Below are 22,899 nucleotides of genomic sequence, written 5' to 3'. Positions count from 1 at the left end.
CCAGTTTTAATATTCTGAAATATATTTGTCTGTTGCCTGTATCTACCACCATCTTTTATTTGCTCTTTTCCTTTCTATCTCTGCTCTTAACTGTACTTTTTGTCATATACATTTTGGATATCCTGCAACTACTCTTTATTTTTGAGATTGCTTTGTCATTTCTTTTGTTCCTTTTCTGATTTCAGGAAGTTGAAATTCAACATTTTCCTATTATTCCTTCATTTATATTTTGATTTTGAATTTCTTCTTTTCTTTCATATAATTCCTTCATTGTATTTTATATTACATTTATTTTATGTGTTTTATAGTCAATTGAAGTGTTTTAATATGCTTTTGTCTGTTGTTTGTTTTTCTATATTAACTTTATGTACGCTGGAGTTTTTTTCTGTATTAGATTTATGTCCTTTATGCCAGAGGTAAACCAAAAAGAAATGGAGTTAAAGAGGCTAAAAAAATAGTAAAATCTAAAATAGGCATTGTAAAGTATAAGGATGAAGGCTAAAATTCATGTTAATAATTTTAATTTTCAATTTTTTACTTAGAATGACATTAAGTAACATTTAAAAAAAAACTTCACAAGAGGAAGAAAGAAAAAAGCTTTATAATTCAGCACCTGTTATTAAAGCACTTTCTTACTCATTTTTAAAAATTTTTTTAAAGATATTTATTTATCTGAAAAGAAAAAGACAGAGCTGGTGAGGGAGGAGTAGAAGGGGAAAATGAGGGGGATAGGGGGGAAGACAAAGAGACTCTGGGCCGAGTTTGGAGCCAGATTCAGGCTCAATCCCAAGACCCTGAGGTCATGACTAGAGCTGAAAACAACAGTCAGTGGACGTTTAGTCAGTTGAGACACCTGGTACCCCGACTTTCTTCTCATTTTTAAACAGCAGGCTCTCTGTTTTTATTTTGCATTTTGTCCTCCAAATTATGTAGCTGATTCTAGTCTTAAGGACTATGAGTTAAGACATGTAAAATCACTTGGAATAATGCCAGGCAGAGTATTATGAGTATTTGTTTTTAATATCATTATTTCTATTAAAAGACATAGACATGAGGGGCATGAAGAGGCTAAAAAAATGACCAACAAAATATATTCCGAATGCAAACAAGAAAACAGAAGTTTATCAATTAAGGTAGAATTTAGCCTTCAAACATTAATGAGACAGATTTATAGTTTAAAAGGTTGGAATTCATAATGCTCATGGAATAGGTCTAAATATCTAGTGTCCAAATAGCATAGTAGCAAAATTTCTAAAGTGGAAACTACAGGAAATAAAGGGAGAGATAGAGAGGCAGACAAAACTCATCCGAAATAAAGTAATATAACTTATTATTCTAAATCCAAAAATTTGAAGTGAAAAAAATTAAGTAGTCTGAGGATTTAAACAATATTAACTAATGACTTGTATATTATAAATATATATCATCGTCATCTACTCATTAGTAATGTAGCAAAAAGTACTTCTTTTCAACTGCAAGAGAGATGTGAAATGTGAAAAATAATCTGCACAAGAAGAAAGAATACAGAAGTCTACATTTGATTAAATAACACTATATATCTGGATATGGTTGCCAATACATTAAGTATCAATAATTTATGAATATGAAAGAGACTGATTTATAATTTCCTTTATTTATAATTTCCTGCATGTTAACTTTAGAGTCAAGAATATATTGATCTTAGCAATAATTGTTAAGAAATGTTGCCTCTGGGGTAAATATCCAGTAGTGCAATCGCAGGGTCATAGGGTAGCTCTATTTTTAATTTTTTTGGGAATCTCCACATTGTTTTCCAAAGTGGCTGCACCAACTTGCATTCCCACCAACTCTTTCCAACACTTGCTTTTTTTTCCTGTCCTGTTAATTTTATCCTTTGTAACTGGTGTAAGGTGGTATCTCAATGTGGTTTTGATTTGAATCTCCCTGATGGCTAATGATGATGAACATTTTTTCATGTGTCTGTTAGCCATTTGTATATCTTCTTTGGAGAAGCATCTGTTCATATTTTCTGACCATTTTTTGACATAAGTATATGTATTTTGGTATTGAGTTTGAGGAGTTCTTTAAAGATACAGATGTAGTGAATAAAAGGGCCATGTGTACCCCAATGTTCTAGTAGCAATGTCTACAATTGCCAAACTGTGGAAAGAGCCAAGATGCCCTTCAACAGATGAATGGATAGAAAAAGTATGGCCCATATCTACAATGGAACATTACACAGCCATCAGAAAGGATAAATACCAAACTGTTGTATTAACATGGACAGGACTAGAGGAGATTATGCTGAGTGAAATAAGTCAGGCAGAGAAAGTGAATTATCATATGGTTTCAATTAGTTGTGGAGCATAAGGAATAACATCGAGGACATTACGAGAAGGAAAGGAAAAGTGAATTGGGGTAAACTGGAGGGGAGGAAAAAGCATTGAGAGACTGTGAACTCTGAGGAAAAAACAGGGTTTTGGAGGGGGGTGGGGAAGATGGGTGAGCTTGACAGTGGGTTTTTTGTTTTTTGTTTTTTTTTTAAGATTATTTATTTATTTATTTATTTGACAGAGAGAAATCACAAGTAGATGGAGAGGCAGGCAAAGAGAGAGAGAGAGGGAAGCAGGCTCTCCGCTGAGCAGAGAGCCCGATGCGGGACTCGATCCCAGGACTCTGAGATCATGACCTGAGCCGAAGGCAGCGGCTTAACCCACTGAGCCACCCAGGCGCCCATTGACAGTGGGTTTTAAGGATGGCAGGGATTGCGTGAAGCACTGGGGGTGATGCATAAACAATGAATCTTGGAACACTGAAAAAAATAAAATTAAGATGTTAAAAAAAATAAGAAATGTTGCCCTTTTTCTGTGTACTTTCGAAAATTTTGTTCAACATGGGTGTTATTTCTTCTTATGTTGGGAGACTTCACTGGTGAATCTAACTGAGATAGATGTCTCCTTTGTAGGAAGGTTTTTAATAACATGTTCATTTTCTTTAACAGATACTGGAATACTCAAATTTTCCATTTTTTCTTGTTTCAGGTAATAGAATTGTTGTCCCCAAAATTATGCATTTCCTTTAAGCTATGAAATTGCTTGGCATACAGTTATTCACAGTATCATCTTATTAATTTTTTGTTACTAACAATGTCTCCTTTATCATTTCCAGTTTTGTTTAATTGTACTTTCCCCATTTTCTATGAAAAAAAAAATTGCATTAGTCTTTTCAAATAATTAATTTCTGGCTTTGATAATGTTCTCTATTGTCTATTTCATTTCTTTCTTATCATCAGTGCTTTCTGTCTCACATCTGTAGGAGGGGATTTGCTGTTTGTTGTCTATCTTTCTGAGTTAGAAATGCTTAGGCACCTAATTCCAATTCTTGGTGTTTCCTAATACATACATTAAAGTTATAAATATGACTTGGAGAAATTTAATTATATCCTAGTTTTGCATTTACTTATTCTCATTATTATCAGTTTAGGATAGAGTTGACTTAGATTATTGATCCACTTTTAAGTGTTTTCTTCCATATTTGATACTTTTGAAGTATATTTAAAAAAAAAATTTCCAGTATTGTTTTCTAGTTATTCTTTGTTAACAATTTTTTTTTAAAGATTTTATTTATTTATTTGACAGAGAGAAATCACAAGTAGACGGAAAGGCAGACAGAGAGAGAGAGAGGGAAGCAGGCTCCCTGCCGAGCAGAGAGCCCGATGCGGGACTCGATCCCAGGACCCTGAGATCATGACCTGAGCCGAAGGCAGCGGCTTAACCCACTGAGCCACCCAGGCGCCCCATCTTTGTTAACAATTTTTAACTTAAATTTATAGTTGTCCAAGAATAGGCTCTGAATATTTCAGTATTTATTTACTGACATTTTCTTTATGGTTCTAGGTCTACCAGTCATGGAAACTTCTGCATAAATCTGAGAAATATGTGAAGTCTTTCATCATTGCAAGCAAGGTTCTCTACATGCTTTCTGGCCAAAAATTTTAATACTTCTGTTCAGAACTGGATCCTTATTTAATGTTTCGTTTTGTTTTTTGGTCTACTTGCTTTGCCAGCCATATAAAGAGGTATGTTAAGATTTCCAAAATTATTTTATATTTTGTCTATTTCTTACTTTGTCCTATTAATTTATATACACACAAATACACACACACACACACACACACTCACATTTTAAGCAAGATAAAACTTACATATCCTAAAATTCACCATTTAAAATTACTTAGCTCAGTAGTTTGTTATATATTTACAAGGCTCAGCCATACCTAATTCCACAATATTTTTATCATATTAAAAACAAACAAAACAAAACAAGACAAAAAAAATACTGTGGCAGGGTCAAGGTGGGGAAGTCCATCTTCAGGATCACAGTGTGAGAAGTTTCACATATCAATTCCAGAGGAAAAAACAAGCAAAATGAATAAAAAGTATAAGAAACTAAGTATTTAAATTTTCTAGAAATTGAACTAACACATACAACTAACGAAGTAAATTAATTATTTCCCATTCCCTAATGACTAATGATGTTGAGTACCTTTTCACGTATTTACTCATTTTTGTGTCTTCTTTGGAAAAGAAGTTTATTCAAATCCTTTGCTCTTCTGCAGTTGGGTTATTTGTCATTTTATTATTAAGTTATAATGGTTCTTTATATATTCCAAATCCAAGTCTCTTATCAGATATATAATTTTCAAAAATTTTCTACCATTCTGTGGGCTGTATTTTCACTTTAAAGACAGTGTCCTTTGAAGCCAAGGTTTTTTTTTTTTTTTAAAGGTTTTTATTTACTTATTTGACAGACAGAAATCACAAGTAGGCAGAGAGACAGGCGGGAGTGGGGTGGGGAGCAGGCTTCCCGCTCAGCAGGGAGCCCAATGCAGAGCTTGATCCCAGGACCCTGAGATCATGACCTGAGCCAAAGGCAGAGACTTAACCCACTGAGCCCCCCAGGTGCCCCAAGAAGCCAAAGATTTTTAATTTTAATGATGTCCAGGTATCTATTTTAGTTGTGTTTGTTTCTTGTGCTCTTGGTGTCATAAAACTTTTTTTTTTTAAGATTTATTTGTTTATTTTAGAGAGAAAGAGAGCACATGCACATTGCAGGGAAATCAGAGAAAGAGAGATATTTCAAGTAGACCCCTCTCTGAGCAAGGAGCCTGACACAGGGCTTGATTATAGGATGCTGAGATCATGACCCGAGCCAAAACCAAGGATCGGATGCTCAACGAACTAAGCCACCCAGACATCCCTTAAACTTTTCTAATTATCAAAGCTAACAAGGATTTACACTTACATTTCTTCTAAGAGTTGTATAGTGTGATTTCTTAAATTGGGGTATTTGATCCATTTTGAGTTGATTTTTACTATGTTTGAGAAATGGATTCAACTTCATTTATTTGCATGTATATACCCAGTTATTCCCAACGTTTATTGAGAAGACTATTTTCCCCATTGAATAATCTTTTTACTCTTGTTGATAATTAATCATAAATGTGTAGATTTATTTTTAAACTCTTAATTCTATTTCATTGTTCTACATAAGCATGTAGACAGCATCACACTGTCTTGAATAGTGTAACTTTGTATTAAAGTTTTGAAATGTGGAAATGTAAATATTCTAAATTAGTTCTTTTTCAAGATTATTTTGATATTCTTGAATTTCCAAATGCATTTTAGGATTAGTGTATTAATTCCCACAAAGACATTACCCGGGGTTTTAATGGGGCTTATGCTGAATTTGTAGATCAATTTGGGGTATATTATCATCTTAATGATGAACCTATAAATTTTTCCACTTACATAAGTCTCCTTTAATTTTTTTCATGAATGTTTTGTAGTTTTCAGTAAATGTTTTGAACTTATTTTGATAAATTTATTTTTAAGTATTTTTGGTGGTAGCATAAATGGAATTATCTAATCGCATTTTGTTTGCTTGTATCTACCGTGTTGGAAACTACTGATTTATTTTGCATTGACCTTGTGCCCTGCAAAGTTGCCAAATGCATTTTTTAGTTTTCATTTTCTTAGTGGATTCTGTAGGATTTTATATACACAAGATCATGTCATCTGCAAATATAGTTTTACTTTTACCTTTCCAATCAGTATGCCTCCTATTTTTTTTTTTGCTTAACTACCCACACTATAATCTCCAGTACAATGCTCCAGAAATGGGAGAGTGGACATCCTTTCCTTGTTCCTGATCATAGTGGCAAATCATTCATTATTTCAACACTTAGTATGATGTTAGCTGCACACATTTCAGTAGATATCATTTATTATATTAAGAATATTTTTTCTATTCCTAATTTATTGTGTGTTTTTATCACTAAATTGTGTAGGATTTTGTCAAATTTTTTTTCTATATTTATTGAGATAACCATATGGTTTTTGTCCTTTATTTCAGTAGTATGAACTATTATATTGATTTTTTATGTTGAAACTACCTTGCATCCCTGTTATAAATCCCTCTTGGTCATGATCCGTAACATTTGTATATGCTCCAGGACTTAATATATAGTAATTTGGAGATTCATCTGCAGTTTCTTTTGTTGTTGATATCTTTGCTCATGGTATCAAGACAAGTTGGGACTCATAGAGATTTGTTAGGAAGTATACCCTCCTCTTCCATTTTTTTAAATGATTTCTCAGTAGGTATATTTACACACAGGATAGAGGACTTTTCTTGGAGGACTGCAAGGAATTTACATATCTAGCTATCTCCCATATGACATTTCTCTTTAAGTTTCAATTCATGGTAAGCAAAATCTCATTCACTTCCAGGTTGTTACATTCAGAACCTTGTTAAGGAAGCCACATTACACACTTCATGGCATAGTACCTCATTTAATTAAGAAACACAGAGAAATGGGGGGGTGGGAGGTCGGGGTACCAGATGGTGGGTATTATAGAGGGCACGGATTGCATGGAGCACTGGGTGTGGTGAAAAAATGATACTGTTATGCTGAAAATAAATAAATGAAAAAAAAAAGAAACACAGAGAAAGAAGGAGGCAGTTGTGAAAGAATTTCCACATAAAAATAAATCAGGGGATATAAAATGGAAAATTTCATGCATGTGCCCTCAGGAAAACAAAACTTAAGGACTGAGAGACTGATTTCCCATAAATATCTGATTAACAGAAAATTAATGATGTCGGAATTTTCTTAAATTATAGAGAGCTTTTCAGGTTTATCTCCTATCAACCTTGTGAAATTTTTGCTCATGCCTTCCACAGACATGAACAAGAAATACCCAGGTCAGGTTGATCTCACAAAGTAAGTTGAACTGAGATTTGTTTGTATAATTGGACTGGTTATCTCGAGGAATTTTCAAAGCTGGTCTCCTTTGATTTGAGACTGGTTGATTTGAGCAGACTTCTAAGTGAACTTTCCCCTCTTTACATTTCCTGCCCATAAATAAAGCCTACCTCAAACTTTCAAGTACTTACTATATAGTTTGTTGTTGTCCCAAATTGCAATTCCTCCGCTGTCCCAAAAGATGTTCCCTCATCTTTTTGACAATGTTGTGCTTGCCTCACTTTACCTATTGTTTTTTTAGGTCAACACAGTCAAGAGAAATTGGTTTGTTTCTCAATTTTCTAATGTGACAAATTCATCTTCATTATGAATTAAATCTCACAAGTAACCTATAAGGCACACAAATGAATTTTGTCCCATTTTACAAATACGTAAAATATCCTTCCAAAGGTCATACAGTTCAAAATGTTGTAGGCATAGTTCAGATTCAATAGGACTGCCTCAATGACCAGTCATAGCCTGTGGACCATGTGCAATCACAGAGTCAATATTAAATTATTATTCTTTAATTAAATAAAAAAATGCTTCTTCAATCAAATCATTTTATAGGGATATGCAGGCAGCCTGTCATTAAGTGGAACATCTAAACAATGTGTAGGTTGTTTTATCACCCTTTGAAAGATTGAATAACTTTTTAATAGAATGTTGTCCTTGTGGAACTTGAATATATATGGGAAATTTATTAGATTTAATTTGGTATTGGTTACATGAAAGTTATAGCATACTTCCTAAAAATACATTTAATTATCTAGGAAAAGTACAAACATAAATAGTTCTTGATGCCCAATTCTTTACTGCCTAATAAAAAATATTATTTATATAAGAAAGGGGATGTAATAAATACTTGATCCTGAGCCAGATTTCCCTCTACATTTCATAGTCATAACCAGCTTCTCCAAGATTTTGTCCCATACATGAATCACACACTTAGCTCCAAATCTGAATTATGATCCAACAGCCTGAATGGAATCACATCATGGCATATATGAGACAACAGATAATTAGAAGTAATTTCTCAGTGTTCTAGATGTCCTTTCTTTCTGTTTCTCTTTACATTGACTTAGAACACCTCTGCAAACCACACTTTAAGTGATAGTCTAGGTAACATGAACAAGGTTATGATTCCACTTTACCTGCCAAACCAAATCTTTTATTTCTAAGATGCTAAATAAAGTCTCATCTAAGTAAATAGAGTAAATTGAAAGAAAACAATAGTTTTATAATGCTGTTTCTGCAAATATGCCAATGTTTGGAATAGTCAGAGTTAAATGAAGTTTCATGAATAGAATTTTGAATATACTCCAAATGCTAGTTTTGCTAATAAAGGCATCAGTATTCAAAACAATGATTATTATGACATAATTTATAATTACAAAGATGCTCCTATGCCAATGTTATTTCCCATAATTTCATTGTTTGTATTTCATCTTTTTAAGAAGTTTAAAATTTTATTTCTACATGAAACAATTCTCTTACTCAGATTTCAGATCTACCCTTCAATTGTGTGTATATAACCTTCAATTGTGTGTATATATAGTGTGGACACTGTAATCATTTAAGGACTACAGAAGATAATACAAGTGGAAAATAGGGATCTTGATCTCAGTAGCTTTACCTTTGCTGGCTTTCAAATCAGTAACAATAAATCTGAATTATTTTGTTAATCACTAAACATCATTACCCATTTAAATGGGACATTGTGACATTAATTTACATCTATTTCAAGAAAAGCTTTATCATGGGAAAAAATGAAGTTAGGTGATCTAGGGAGTTAAAATTGTCTCTCAATAAGCCAAATTGGATTTTCTCCTGTTTTTTCAAGACCGTATTAGACAGAGAGAGAAAGTATTCCTGCTTACTGTGAATTCTTGTATTTTGCTATGTTCTAAGTACAAGCTTTACCAATTAGATACTGCTGTTCAGCACTTAAAGTATAATGGGTCAGCTCTAAAACAGACCAAATAGCAGCGATATAAAGTTTGACAGAAGTGTATCCTTATCTTCCAAATAAAATAGATATCTTTTCTAATTAGACTATTTCATGGTATGGTACAGTGTGTTACTGGTATTTTGAAACTTTTTAAATTTCTATGACTACATTGGCATCTTTCTTCACAATATAGGCTATGAGAAACTCCTTAAATTTTGACGGCCTAAATTGAAAAAGGGAGACCTATCATTATTCTATCTCACGGAACCCAAAAGAGCTAGGTAGTTTTTTTTGTTTGTTTTTGTTAAGAAAAAGAATATCCTCTCTAACATAAAGATATGTGAGTCATTTGAAATCAAGTTGTGTGCATTTGAGTGAGTTTGAGTTCTACATCCTCAAGTCTCAGTTTTCTCAACTGCAAAATGATAATAAGAAGAGTAATCGCCTCAGGGGTTCCTGGGTCAATCAGCTGGTTAAGCATCTGCCTTCAGCTCAGGTCAGGATCAGAGGGTCCTGGGATCTAGCCCAGGGCTTGGGCTCCCTGCTCAGCGGGGAGTCTGTTCTCCCTCTCCCTCTTCTCCCTACTTGTGCTCTCCCTCTTGCTCTCTCAAATAAATGAAATCTTTAAAAAAAAAATAGTAATCACTTCAAAAAATATAGTGTGCATAATATATATAATGTTTGGGTTCACTGTTGGATACTCTATATTCAAAAACATTAACAAATTATATTATTATTTTTACTATGCTGATGTCACTTTTTAATCAACTGGATGAATGTCATTAAAGATAGTTTATGATTAATACTAAGTATCCTGGAATGGATTAACCTCAAAAAAGCATAGAAGAGAACAGAAAAACAAGATTTGAATCTAGAATATTCTTACTTCTACTAAAGGAGTTGTGTGGACAACTGTCACTTACCTTAGGAGGTGAAAAACAGGGGCGCTTGGGTGGCTCAGTGGGTTAAGCCTCTGCCTTCCACTCAGGTCATGATCTCAAGGTCCTGGGGTCAAACCCTGCATCGAACCCCTCTCTGAGCCTGCTTCCCCCTCTTTCTCTGCCTGCCTACTTGTGATCTCTCTCTCTCTCTCTCTCTCTGTCAAATAAATTAAAATCTTTGGGGGTGGGTAAGAACTGCCTTTTTTTTTTTTTTTTTTTTTTTAAGAGGTGAAAAACAAAGATAATCATTGGGTCTGGATTGCATCAGAAATGACTGGGCAAAAGACAGGTGTAGTAAGTGGAACTACAACCACCAGAAACTGTGATTTTCATTCTAATCCTCACTATAGCACAGTGCAAAGTTAGCTCTGCTTTTCATCCAATTAAGAGGGAGCAGGCTTTTCATTGGCTATTGTACTAATTTAATGATTATATCTATGGATAGCTGAGAATATTTTCTTTATTAAGAAACAAAATCTCAGGCTCTCTGCTCAGCAGGATGCCTGCTTCCTCCTCTCTCTCTGCCTGCCTCTTTGCCTATTGTGATCTCTATCAAATAAATAAATAAAAATCTTTAAAAAAATAAATAAAAATTAAAATTAAAAAAAAAGAAACAAAATCATTTGCATCAATCAAAACCAACACAAAACTCTACAGGTATTTTTTCATTATAACTACAGAGGCAAAAAATAGTAATGCAGGATAAAGGCAACATCCTTAGTCTAGAGTTGAGATTCACGACAGTAAGTTTCCAAGTAATTTACTCCCTCATACATTCTTTATTCAGGTACTCACTGCATGTCAAGTGTTGTTTTAGGTTGTGGGGAAATTGAGATAAATAAGGAGAAAAGATCTACTATTGCATGAAATGCCCCTTATGATAAAGGGGAAAATACAGCAAACAAAATATAACGAGATGGATCAGTAGTGGTGTATTATATAATAAAAATAAAAATTATGCTAGTTGAGATAAAGAATGAGTATTCAGTTAAATTTCCAGAAAAACCCATACTTAAATGATATTCAGTATACATGAATGGCAAGAAGTAGCCAGATATGCCAAAATCTGGGTCACGTAAAAGCCTGAGGAATAAAAAACTGGGTAGCTGCCGAAATGGAAAGTAGAGCAACATGGCTGGACTTCAGCGAGGGTGTTGGAGACTTTTAGGAAATGAAGGCAGCCAATAGGGCCTCAGTTAATGTCACACTTTTTAGAATATCATATGAAATTTGGGTTTATTCTAAGGTTAATGGGAACCCATTGAGGGTTTAAACAAAGTATTTCCAGGATTTAAGTATCTATAGAAACATTATTCTGGCTAAAGAACAAGAAACCAATGATTTGGTATACAGAGAATAAGTTGATAGGGGGTGAATTCTGAAGAAGGGAGTTAGAATAAAATGCTACTCTACTCGTCCTGGAATAGACTTGATAGATGGATTTATTTTCTACTTTATTTCTCTCCATTTAAAGTGGTTGTAGTGGAGAGGGGGGATTTGCAGTATGTCTTGCATATTAAGTCACTAAAATTTGAAAACAGTTTGAATATAGAAGAATAATAAAAAGGAAAAGAATTCTTGAGTTGAAAGTTGAATATAGGTATAGAAGTCAAGCATTCTTTTTTTTTTTTTAAAGATTTACTTATTTATTTATTTGACAGACGGAGATCACAGAGAAGCAGGCAGAGAGAGAGGAGGAAGCAGGCTCCCTGCTGAGCAGAGAGCCTGATGCTGGGCTCAATCCCAGGACCCTGAGATCATGACCTGAGCCAAAGGCAGAGGTTTTAACCCACTGAGACACCCAGGCGCCCCTCAAGCATTCTGTTTTGATGCCATGTTTGCAAAAAGTATTAGAAATCCAAGAGGATACAACATGAAATGAAAAAGTAGATATACATGTTTGATTTCAGGGGGAAAGGTTTTGGGTCTGTAATACTGAGGCTCATTAGAATGTCAGTATTATTAAAGTATATCACAATGGGTAAGACCACTTTGGATAATAATGTGGAGGCAGAAGGCAAAAGATTGCAGTATCAATCTCTAAGACAATGAAAAGATCCCTTGTACTTGGAAATCAACACATTGGTTCCTAGTATAGTGAATCTCATCATTTCCTGATATCAATACCAATGGTCTCATTGACTTAGCTGATACAAATTGACTATATATGAAATAAAAACTCACTCTATTTTAGACTAAGCAAGTACATCTACATTAAGGAAGAATTGTTCAAATTTGAAAATGCAATCTGTCTAGAGGAATTACTACATATGTAATTAAGATATAGATTTATATATGAGCAATGAAAAATGTTAAAAAATTATTTAAAAAATCTTCAGGAATTCAGTTTACCACACTCAGCCTTATTCAGAGTCTGGACCTTGTTCTCATGTCTCAGTGTAGCATCTATGCTCAAGGCAAGAAAATGGAAAGAGGATGGGCACCTGGGTAGCTCAGTAAGGTAAGCCTCTGCTTTCACCTCAGGTTATGATCTCAGGGTCCTGGGATAGAGCCCCATGTCAGACTCTCTGCTCAGCAGGGAGCCTACTCCTCTATCTAACTTTCTTTCTCTCTCTCCCTGTCAAATAAATAAATAAAATCTTAAAAAAAAAAAAAAAAAGAAAAAGAAAATGGAAAGAGAATCAGAAATGATAAGGATCAAGGTCCTACTCAGTATCTCTTAGGAGATTTCCAGAGTATCTCTTAGGAGATTTCCAGAGCTGCCAAATACAGACTCCATTTACATCCCATTGACTGAAATGTACTTGCAAAGGCCTTCCACAATGCAAAGGATAATGGAACTGTAATCTTTATTAGAGGTGACCGTATGTCCAGGTAAGTATTCTATTTCTTTAGGAGTGAAGGGGTACTGAAAATAGTGGTCTCTGCTAGTGAGTCATATTAACATTTAGTAAAAAATAATGATAAAAGTATAGTGTTAAAAGGAAATAATGGAGTTGATGGTCATTTACAAACCCAATGAATTAGTCCCAATTTGCCAATAATCTAAAGATTAAATTTAATTGATAGTTGATAAATTGTTCACATCAAAATTACTTGACTTTAGGTAATGTGCAAATTATCCTGTATCCTTTCTGCAGCCCAATGTAATAAAAAGTAAAAGGGAAAAGCTATAAAGTTTAACAATAAAGGCAGTAGGAAATTAGAGAAGAAAATCTGTAAAATATTACAACAAAGAATAATGTTTAAAAGAACTTGAAGTGAAGAAAAAAAAGAACTTGAAGTGTATGTGTAAATAGAAATGAAGTTTCAGAGACAACATATGCACACAGTGTCTGGCAGATATTACATCCTCAAAAATGTCATCTCACTCCTCTTTCTGTGAATCTAAAGACATGCGATTTTTGCTCATGTAAAACACTATATGCAGAACATCTGAGCAATAACTTTAAAGAAGAAAATGGGGGGAATTTTTAAAAGTATACAAGATCAAGGATATCTCTCTATTAGAATTGATTGTGAAGTTTGGTTTTTTTTTCCTATATGTATTTTAGTTCATTAGTAAAGAATAGGTCTATTATTTGAAAATCTTTAAATTTTAACTAAAGCACTGAGTATTCGGACCTCTCTAATCACTGAAGTTTTCTTGTCTAGTCCAGAGCTAGGTGAAAGAAGTTCTGCTTCCACTTGAAGGAAACAAAAATCAGGTTGAAGAGTGTATTTCTTGGAAAAGAGAGTGAGGTACTTTTAACTACTATAACTATTACTGCCATGGTTAATAATTTAAAAAATTACGTGAGGTTTCTTTCTTTTCTTTTTTTTTTTTAATTTGACAGAGAGAGATCACAAGTAGGAAGAGATACAGAGAAAGAGGGGGAAGCAGACTCTCCGCTGAGCAGAGAGCGCAGTGTGGGGCTCGATCCCAGGACCCTGAGATTATGACCTGAGCCAAAGGCAGAGGCCTAACCCACTGAGCCACCCAGGCACCTCTTATGTGAGGTTTCTAACTCAGGATATAATAAGAATTGGGATAAAGTTAGAGAGTTAATAAGTGTATCTATAATAGTCTTGCATAGGGTGGAGAAGCCCTGTAAAAGAACCCTAAGAAATAAGTATTTGTTTAAAAAAACAATTCTTTATAAACTGTCTTTGGTGGTATTTTAGGATTTAAGGTCCATTCATTTATGGGATTTAAACTTAATTAAGGCAAATTAATTTATGTAGTTCTCTCTTTAACTTAGTTATTCATTTTTATTTTCCTGTGGTATTTTCATGTTCGCTTTATAGAAACCCATTTATCCGGGGAACATTTATTTATTAAATTACAAGAGTTTCACCAGCATAAGAAATAAAATACTGTATTTGTTTACCTCTTATAAGAAGCAAGGAGTAATAACAAAAATAATAAATAGAGATATTTCATACCTGATACATATTTAATCTTTTTTAAGATTTATTTATTTATTTATTTTAGAGAAAGAGCATATGGGTGAGTGGGGGAGGGGAAGAGGAAGACAAGCAGACTCCCCACAGAATGGGGAGCCTAACATGGGGCTCGATCCCAGGACCCTGAAATCATGACCTGATCCAAAAATCAAGAGTTGGGCACTTAACTGACTAAACCACCAGGCACATGTTTATTAATCTTAAAGAATAGAAATATTTCCTAACTGCTATACATTTAAGCCTAATTTTGTTATTTAAAATCTAGGGCGGCTGGTTGGTTCAGTTGGTTAAGCATCTGCCTTCAGCTCCGGTCATGATGGTCATGATCCAAAGGTCCACATCAGGGAGCCTGCTTCTCCTTCCCCTTCTGCTTGTCATCCCCCTACTTGTGTTTGCACTCTCTCTTGCTCTAATAAATAAAAAAATAAAAACTTTAAAAAGAAGATCAAATAAAAAATAAAATATGGGACGCCTGGGTGTCTCAGTCGTTAAGCATCTGCCTTCGGCTCAGGTCATGATCCCAGGGTCCTGGGATTGAGCCCCACGTTGGGCTCCCTGCTCAGCAGAAAGCCTGCTTCTCTCTCTGCCACTCCCCCTGCTTGTGTTTCCTCTCTCACTGCCTCTCTCCATCAAATAAATAAATAAAATCTTTAAAAGCTTCCAAGACAAGCAAAAACTAAAAGAATTTGCAAACACCAAACCAGCTCTACAGGAAATATTGAAAGGGGTTCTCTAAGCAAAGAGAGAGCCGACAAGTGGTAGATCAGAAAGGAACAGAGACCATATACAGTAAAAGTCACCTTACAGGAAATACAATGGCACCAAATTCATATCTCTCAATAGTTACCCTGAATGTTAATGGGCTAAATGCCCCTGTCAAAAGACACAGGGTATCAGAATGGATAAAAAAAACAAAACCCATCTATATGCTGCCTCCAAGAAATTCATTTTAAGCCCGAAGACACCTCCAGATATAAAGTGAGGGGGTGGAAAAGAATTTACCATGATAATGGACATCAGAAGAAAGCAGGAGTGGAAATCCTTATATCAGACCAATTAGATTTTAAGCCAAAGACTATAATAAGAGATGAGGAGGGACACTATATCATACTCAAAGGGTCTGTCCAACAAGAAGATTTAACAATTTTAAATATCTATGCCCCCAACGTGGGAGCAGCCAACTATATAAACCAATTAATAACAAAATCAAAGAAACACATAAACAATAAGACAATAATAGTAGGGGACTTTAACACTCCCCTCACTGAAATGGACAGATCATCCAAGCAAAAGATCAGCAAGGAAATAAAGGCCTTAAACGACACACTGGACCAGATGGACATCATAGATATATTCAGAACATTTCATCCCAAAGCAACAGAATACACATTCTTCTCTAGTGCACATGGAACATTCTCCAGAATAGATCACATCCTCGGTCCTAAATCAGGACTCAACCGGTATCAAAAGATTGGGATCATTCCCTGCATATTTTCAGACCACAATGCTCTAAAGCTAGAACTCAACCACAAAAGGAAGTTTGGAAAGAACCCAAATACAGGGAGACTAAACAGCATCCTTCTAAAGAATGAATGGGTCAACCGGGAAATTAAAGAAGAATTGAAAAAAATCATGGAAACAAATGATAATGAAAATACAACGGTTCAAAATCTGTGGGACACAACAAAGGTAGTCCTGAGAGGAAAATATATAGCGGTACCAGCCTTTCTCAAGAAACAAGAAACCTTTCTCAGGTACACAACCTAACCCTACACCTAAAGGAGCTGGAGAAAGAACAAGAAAGAAACCCTAAGCCCAGCAGGAGAAGAGAAATCATAAAGATTAGAGCAGAAATCAATGAAATAGAAACCAAAAAAACAATAGAACAAATCAACGAAACTAGGAGCTGGTTCTTTGAAAGAATTAATAAAATTGATAAACCCCTGGCCCGACTTATCAAAAAGAAAAGAGAAAGGACCCAAATAAATAAAATCATGAATGAAAGAGGAGAGATCACAACCAACACCAAAGAAATACAAACTATTATAAGAACATACTATGAGCAACTCTACGCCAACAAATCTGACAATCTGGAAGAAATGGATGCATTCCTAGAAACATATAAATTACCACAACTGAACCAGGAAGAAATAGAAAGCCTGAACAGACCCATAACCAGTAAGGAGATTGAAACAGTCATTAAAAATCTCCAAACAAACAAAAGCCCAGGGCCAGACGGCTTCCCGGGGGAATTCTACCAAACATTTAAAGAAGAACTAATCCCTATTCTCCTGAAACTGCTCCAAAAAATAGAAATGGAAGGAAAACTTCCAAACTCATTTTATGAGGCCAGCATCACCTTGATCCCAAAACCAGACAAGGATCCCATCAAAAAAGAGAGCTATAGACCAATATCCTTGATGAACACAGATGCGAAAATTCTCAACAAAATACTATCCAATAGGATTCAACAGTACATTAAAAGGATTATTCACCACGACCAAGTGGGATGTATTCCAGGGCTGCAAGGTTGGTTCAACATCTGCAAATCAGTCAATGTGATACAACACATCAATAAAAGAAAGAACAAGAACCATATGATACTCTCAATAGATGCTGAAAAAGCATTTGACAAAGTACAGCATCCCTTCCTGATCAAAACTCTTCAAAGTGTAGGGATAGAGGGCACATACCTCAATATCATCAAAGCCATCTATGAAAAACCCACTGCAAATATCATTCTCAATGGAGAAAAACTGAAAGCTTTTCCGCTAAGGTCAGGAACACATCAGGGATGTCCATTATCACCACTGCTATTCAACATAGTACTAGAGGTCCTAGCCTCAGCAATCAGACAACAAAAGGAAATTAAAGGCATCCAAATCGGCAAAGAAGAAGTCAAATTATCACTCTTCGCAGATGATATGATACTATATGTGGAAAACCCAAAAGACTCCACTCCAAAACTGCTAGAACTTGTACAGGAATTCAGTAAAGTGTCAGGATATAAAATCAATGCACAGAAATCAGTTGCATTTCTCTACACCAACAACAAGACAGAAGAAAGAGAAATTAAGGAGTCCATCCCATTTACAATTGCACCCAAAACCATAAGATACCTAGGAATAAACCTAACCAAAGAGGCACAGAATCTATACTCAGAAAACTATAAAGTACTCATGAAAGAAATTGAGGAAGACACAAAGAAATGGGAAAATGCTCCATGCTCATGGATTGGAACAATACATATTGTGAAAATGTCTATGCTACCTAAAGCAATCTACACATTTAATGCAATTCCTATCCAAGTACCATCCATCTTTTTCAAAGAAATGGAACAAATAATTCTAAAATTTATATGGAACCAGAAAAGACCTCGAATAGCCAAAGGGATATTGAAAAAGAAAGCCAACGTTGGTGGCATCACAATTCCGGACTTCAAGCTCTATTACAAAGCTGTCATCATCAAGACAGCATGGTACTGGCACAAAAACAGACACATAGATCAATGGAACAGAATAGAGAGCCCAGAAATAGACCCTCAACTCTATGGTCAACTAATCTTCGACAAAGCAGGAAAGAATGTCCAATGAAAAAGGTAGCCTCTTCAATAAATGGTGCTGGAAAAATTGGACAGCCACATGCAGAAAAATGAAATTGGACCATTTTCTTACACCACACACAAAAATAGACTCAAAATGGATGAAGGACCTCAATGTGCGAAAGGAATCCATCAAAATCCTTGAGGAGAACACAGGCAGCAACTTCTTCGACCTCAGCCGCAGCAACATCTTCCTAGGAACAACGCAAAAGGCAAGGGAAGCAAGGGCAAAAATGAACTATTGGGATTTCATCAAGATCAAAAGCTTTTGCACAGCAAAGGAAACAGTTAACAAAATCAAAAGACAACTGACAGAATGGGAGAAGATATTTGCAAACGACATATCAGATAAAGGACTAGTGTCCAGAATCTATAAAGAACTTAGCAAACTCAACACCCAAAGAACAAATAATCCAATCAAGAAATGGGCAGAAGACATGAACAGACATTTCTGCAAAGAAGACATCCAGATGGCCAACAGACACATGAAAAAGTGTTCCATATCACTCGGCATCAGGGAAATACAAATCAAAACCACAATGAGATACCACTTCACACCAGTCAGAATGGCTAAAATCAACAAGTCAGGAAATGACAGATGCTGGCGAGGATGCAGAGAAAGGGGAACACTCCTACACTGTTGGTGGGAATGCAAGCTGGTGCAGCCACTCTGGAAAACAGCATGGAGGTTCCTCAAAATGTTGAAAATAGAACTGCCCTATGACCCAGCAATTGCACTACTGGGTATTTACCCTAAAGATACAAACGTAGTGATCCTAAGGGGCATGTGCACCCGAATATTTATAGCAGCAATGTCCACAATAGCCAAACTATGGAAAGAACCTAGATGTCCATCAACAGATGAATGGATCAAGAAGGTGTGGTATATATACACAATGGAATACTATGCAGCCATCAAAAGAAATGAAATCTTGCCATTTGCGACAACATGGATGGAACTAGAGCGTATCATGCTTAGCGAAATAAGTCAAGCAGAGAAAGACAACTATCATATGATCTCCCTGATATGAGGAAGTGGTGATGCAACATGGGGGCTTAAGTGGGTAGAAGAAGAATCAATGAAACAAGATGGAATTGGGAGGGAGACAAACCATAAGTGACTCTTAATCTCACAAAACAAACTGAGAGTTGCTGGGGGGAGGGGGGTTGGGAGAAGGGGGTGGGATTATGGACATTGGGGAGGGTATGTGCTTTGGTGAGTGCTGTGAAGTGTGTAAACCTGGTGATTCACAGACCTGTACCCCTGGGGATAAAAATATATGTTTATAAAAAAGAAAAAATTAAATAAATGAATAAATAAATAAATAAAATCTTTAAAAATAAAAAGATAACATAAATAAAAAATAAAATAAAATCTCATTAACAAAATATTATTGTATAATGCTATTATACAATAGTGTTGTATATTTGTTATATAACATTGTTTATCACCTCACCCTTGTGAGAATGGCTAAGATAAAAAAATACAAGAAGTGACAAGTTCTGACAAAAATGTAGAGAAAAGGGAACTCTTCTGCACTGCTGGTATGAGGGTACTCAAAAAATTAAAAATAGAATTATCATATGATCCAGATAGTCTACTGCTGGGTATTTACCCAAAGAAAACAAAAACACTAATTTTAAAAGATACATTCACCACTATGTTTATTGCAGCATTATTTACAATAGTCAAGTTATGGAAGAAACTCAAATGTCCTTTCACAGATGAACAGACAAAGATGATCTGGTATAATTGCATAACGAGTACTACTTAGCCATAAAAAATGAGATCTTGCCATATGAAACAATATTAATGGATTCATAGGATATAATGTTAAGTGAAATAAGCCAGTCAGAGAAAGACAAATAACCATATGATTTCACTCATATATGTAGTTTAAGAAACAAAACAAATGAACAAAGGAAAAAGAGACAAAGAAAAAACCAGACTCTTAAATACAGAAAACAAATTGGTGGTTGTCAGAGGGGACAAGGATGGACTCATGCATGAAATAAGTGAAGGGGATTAAGAGTACTTTTATTGTGATGAACACTTACCATGGTGAGTAGACTAATGTACAGAATTGTTGAATCATTATATTGTGCACCTGAAACTAATATAACACTGCATGTTAATTATACTTGAATAAAAGAAAATTACTGTTAAATTGTTAACATAATATTAATATAACATATAAAATAGTATTATATAATAAAAAATACTGCTAAATAATAAAATACTGTTATATCTAAGTATTATTTTATTAGAGGGATCTCAAATCTGAAATCAACTGTAAAGATTAGTTAGTTCAGTAAACTATATTGTCTCTGCTTGAACATCACTAATATCCTCTGTTTTCACAGAACACAGGGAATATCCGTTCTATTTTCAGGGAGATATGTAATTGTTTTTAATCTCTAGTGTACATTCTGCCACCTCCTCCAACATCTTATAAACATGGATCTTGGTTTAGTTCTCTAAAGTCACAACAATAGGTGACCATCATTTTTCCATGCCAGACATGGAGTATCTTAGCATAAGTTTCATGTACACCATGTCTTCTTTTTTTTCCAGACCAAGAAACTTTATTTTTCTCAAATACGTTTCATATTGTTTTTCTATGGTGGCCTGGAAAAAAGACTGCATTTTCCTTCCAAGGCAACTGAGTATAGATAACAAAGTCCTAAGAAGTTAAATATAAAAAGAAGCAATCTATGCTGAATTTAAAAGTGTCTTTAAGGAGAGGGGATATTGCTCTCTGCTTTTGCCTTCTTCCATTCATTTCTTTTTAATGTGCTTGGACTATGGTTATAAATATATGGTGCTTACATATACCTTACATACACCTTGACTCTAAGTATGAAGGCCGTATTCTAGGAGGATTTCATTGGAAATTGGGAAGGCAAAGGTTATAGGTAACTTGGAGGAATAATGGCAGAAATTTAATTTATAAATCCCAGATATCTCAGTAAGGAGTAAAACTTCATGCATAATTTAAATGCTGCTAATATGGGAGTTGTATTAATTATTGTTGAGTTGTATTCTGAATGGATGCATCTTTATATAAGCTCTCATACTCCAAGTGTGCTGACATGAAGACATTTTGCTACCTGAAAAAAATGACTATATTTATATATAACAATAATTTATAATATGATGATGTTTAAATCATGCTAAATTATATGGAAAGAATTTAAATATTTTAAATATATTGTTTATATTTATTTAATTTTTTATTTTTTTAATTTTATTTTATTTATATTATACAATACACTTATTTTATCTGTTGACTCTCATTTATGAAAAACAAGAGGTTTTGTACACTTATGATTCTTCCCATCTTTTACCCCCATTCTTATAAATTGGTTTTGTCAGCTGAATTACGATTTTGAATTATTAAGATATATAACATGTACTTCTCTTACCTAAATGTAATTTTAAAAATTAGTTTACCGTGATTCAAGATTCGACAGAATCAGTTCCTCACCAATATTTTTTAAGCTATAGCTCTCCAAATTTCTCCATTTGTTTTATTTTGAGGATTACTTATTATCCAGATATCATAGTTTTCTTTCAGTAGTTTTCTTAGTAAATGTTCAAGGATGGTTTTGCAGGATGAGAACGCCCATTGCTTTATGGCTGAGTTAACATTTTTCTGAATATAAAATTACTGGTATAAATTTCCTTTCCTCAAAACTCTGTTTTATTATGAGAATATTTGAAGCCAACATGATTTTCCAATAGTATAGACATTTCTTATCTGACTAGGTACCCATCAGCTTCACAGGATATTTGTTAGTGCTAATTATTTACATACATTTTTCCTGTAATGGGTCGTGTTCTTTCAATCTATAAATTCAAGTCTATTTTTTTAGGTTATTTTCTTCTTTTATATATCTGTATCTACTATCTTATTTCCATTTTGCATTGTTCTCTGCTTCTTGAGCACTGATTATGGGTAACTTGACTCTTTGTCTTTGTAACAATTATCTTCTCTCATTTATTTTACATACCTTTTGTTATTTTGTATTCTAATTTGAGGTGAGCCTTTGGGCTCATGAATTGTTTGGTCCATGGAATATAAGCAGGAGGAATATGTGCTACACTCAAGTATGTTCAGATCCCCTAAGACCCTATGTGTAACTTGTTACCCTTGTTTCTTCCAACTCCAACAAAGAGCAATAGTTTAGATGACGGATAATCCATCACCCTGGGTGATGACCCTGGGTGAGGATGAAACTGACTACCAGAGCTCTACACCAAGCCAAAACGGACACATAGCATGAACAATAAATAAACCATTGTTCTTTTATACCAGTGATATTTGGAAACTGTTTCTTACTATAGCATAACTTATCTGTTCCCAACTGGGCACAGAAAACAGTCTGCTTTTCTTATTAGTCATAGCATTTATGTTTTTGATTTTATTGCTATTATTTTTAATTATTTATATTCTTCCATCCTCCCTATTATGTTTATCTTCTCCTATTAGGTTTCGGATGTCTGCATCAATGTTCCATGTGTTTAAACTCTTTTCTCATTATCCTTCCCATCTTTGTATTTTTCTATTGTGTTTTTGAATATTTTTTCCATGTTCCATTTCAATAATTCTCTTCTTTTTGTTAATTTTGTAAAATGTCTTTATTTCAGGGCCCCTGGGTGGCTCAGTCAGTTAAGCATCTATCTTCAGCTCAGGTCATGATCCCAGGGTCT

At 34.5% G+C, this 22,899-nt stretch overlaps 1 long non-coding RNA gene across 1 annotated transcript in view; it reads left to right on the top strand.

Annotated features, from left to right (window-relative positions):
- Positions 1-22,899, top strand: part of LOC116575402 — a 72,264-nt gene that overhangs the window by 24,877 nt on the left and 24,488 nt on the right. The window contains exon 3 of the long non-coding RNA XR_004279755.1: positions 3,876-4,057. This is a non-coding gene — a long non-coding RNA (uncharacterized LOC116575402). The remainder of the gene's footprint in view (positions 1-3,875; positions 4,058-22,899) is intronic.

This window comes from Mustela erminea, chromosome 16 (assembly GCF_009829155.1).
Source record: "Mustela erminea isolate mMusErm1 chromosome 16, mMusErm1.Pri, whole genome shotgun sequence".
NCBI classification, from domain to species: Eukaryota; Metazoa; Chordata; class Mammalia; order Carnivora; family Mustelidae; genus Mustela; species Mustela erminea.
This window is presented reverse-complemented; position numbering and strand designations above follow the sequence as displayed.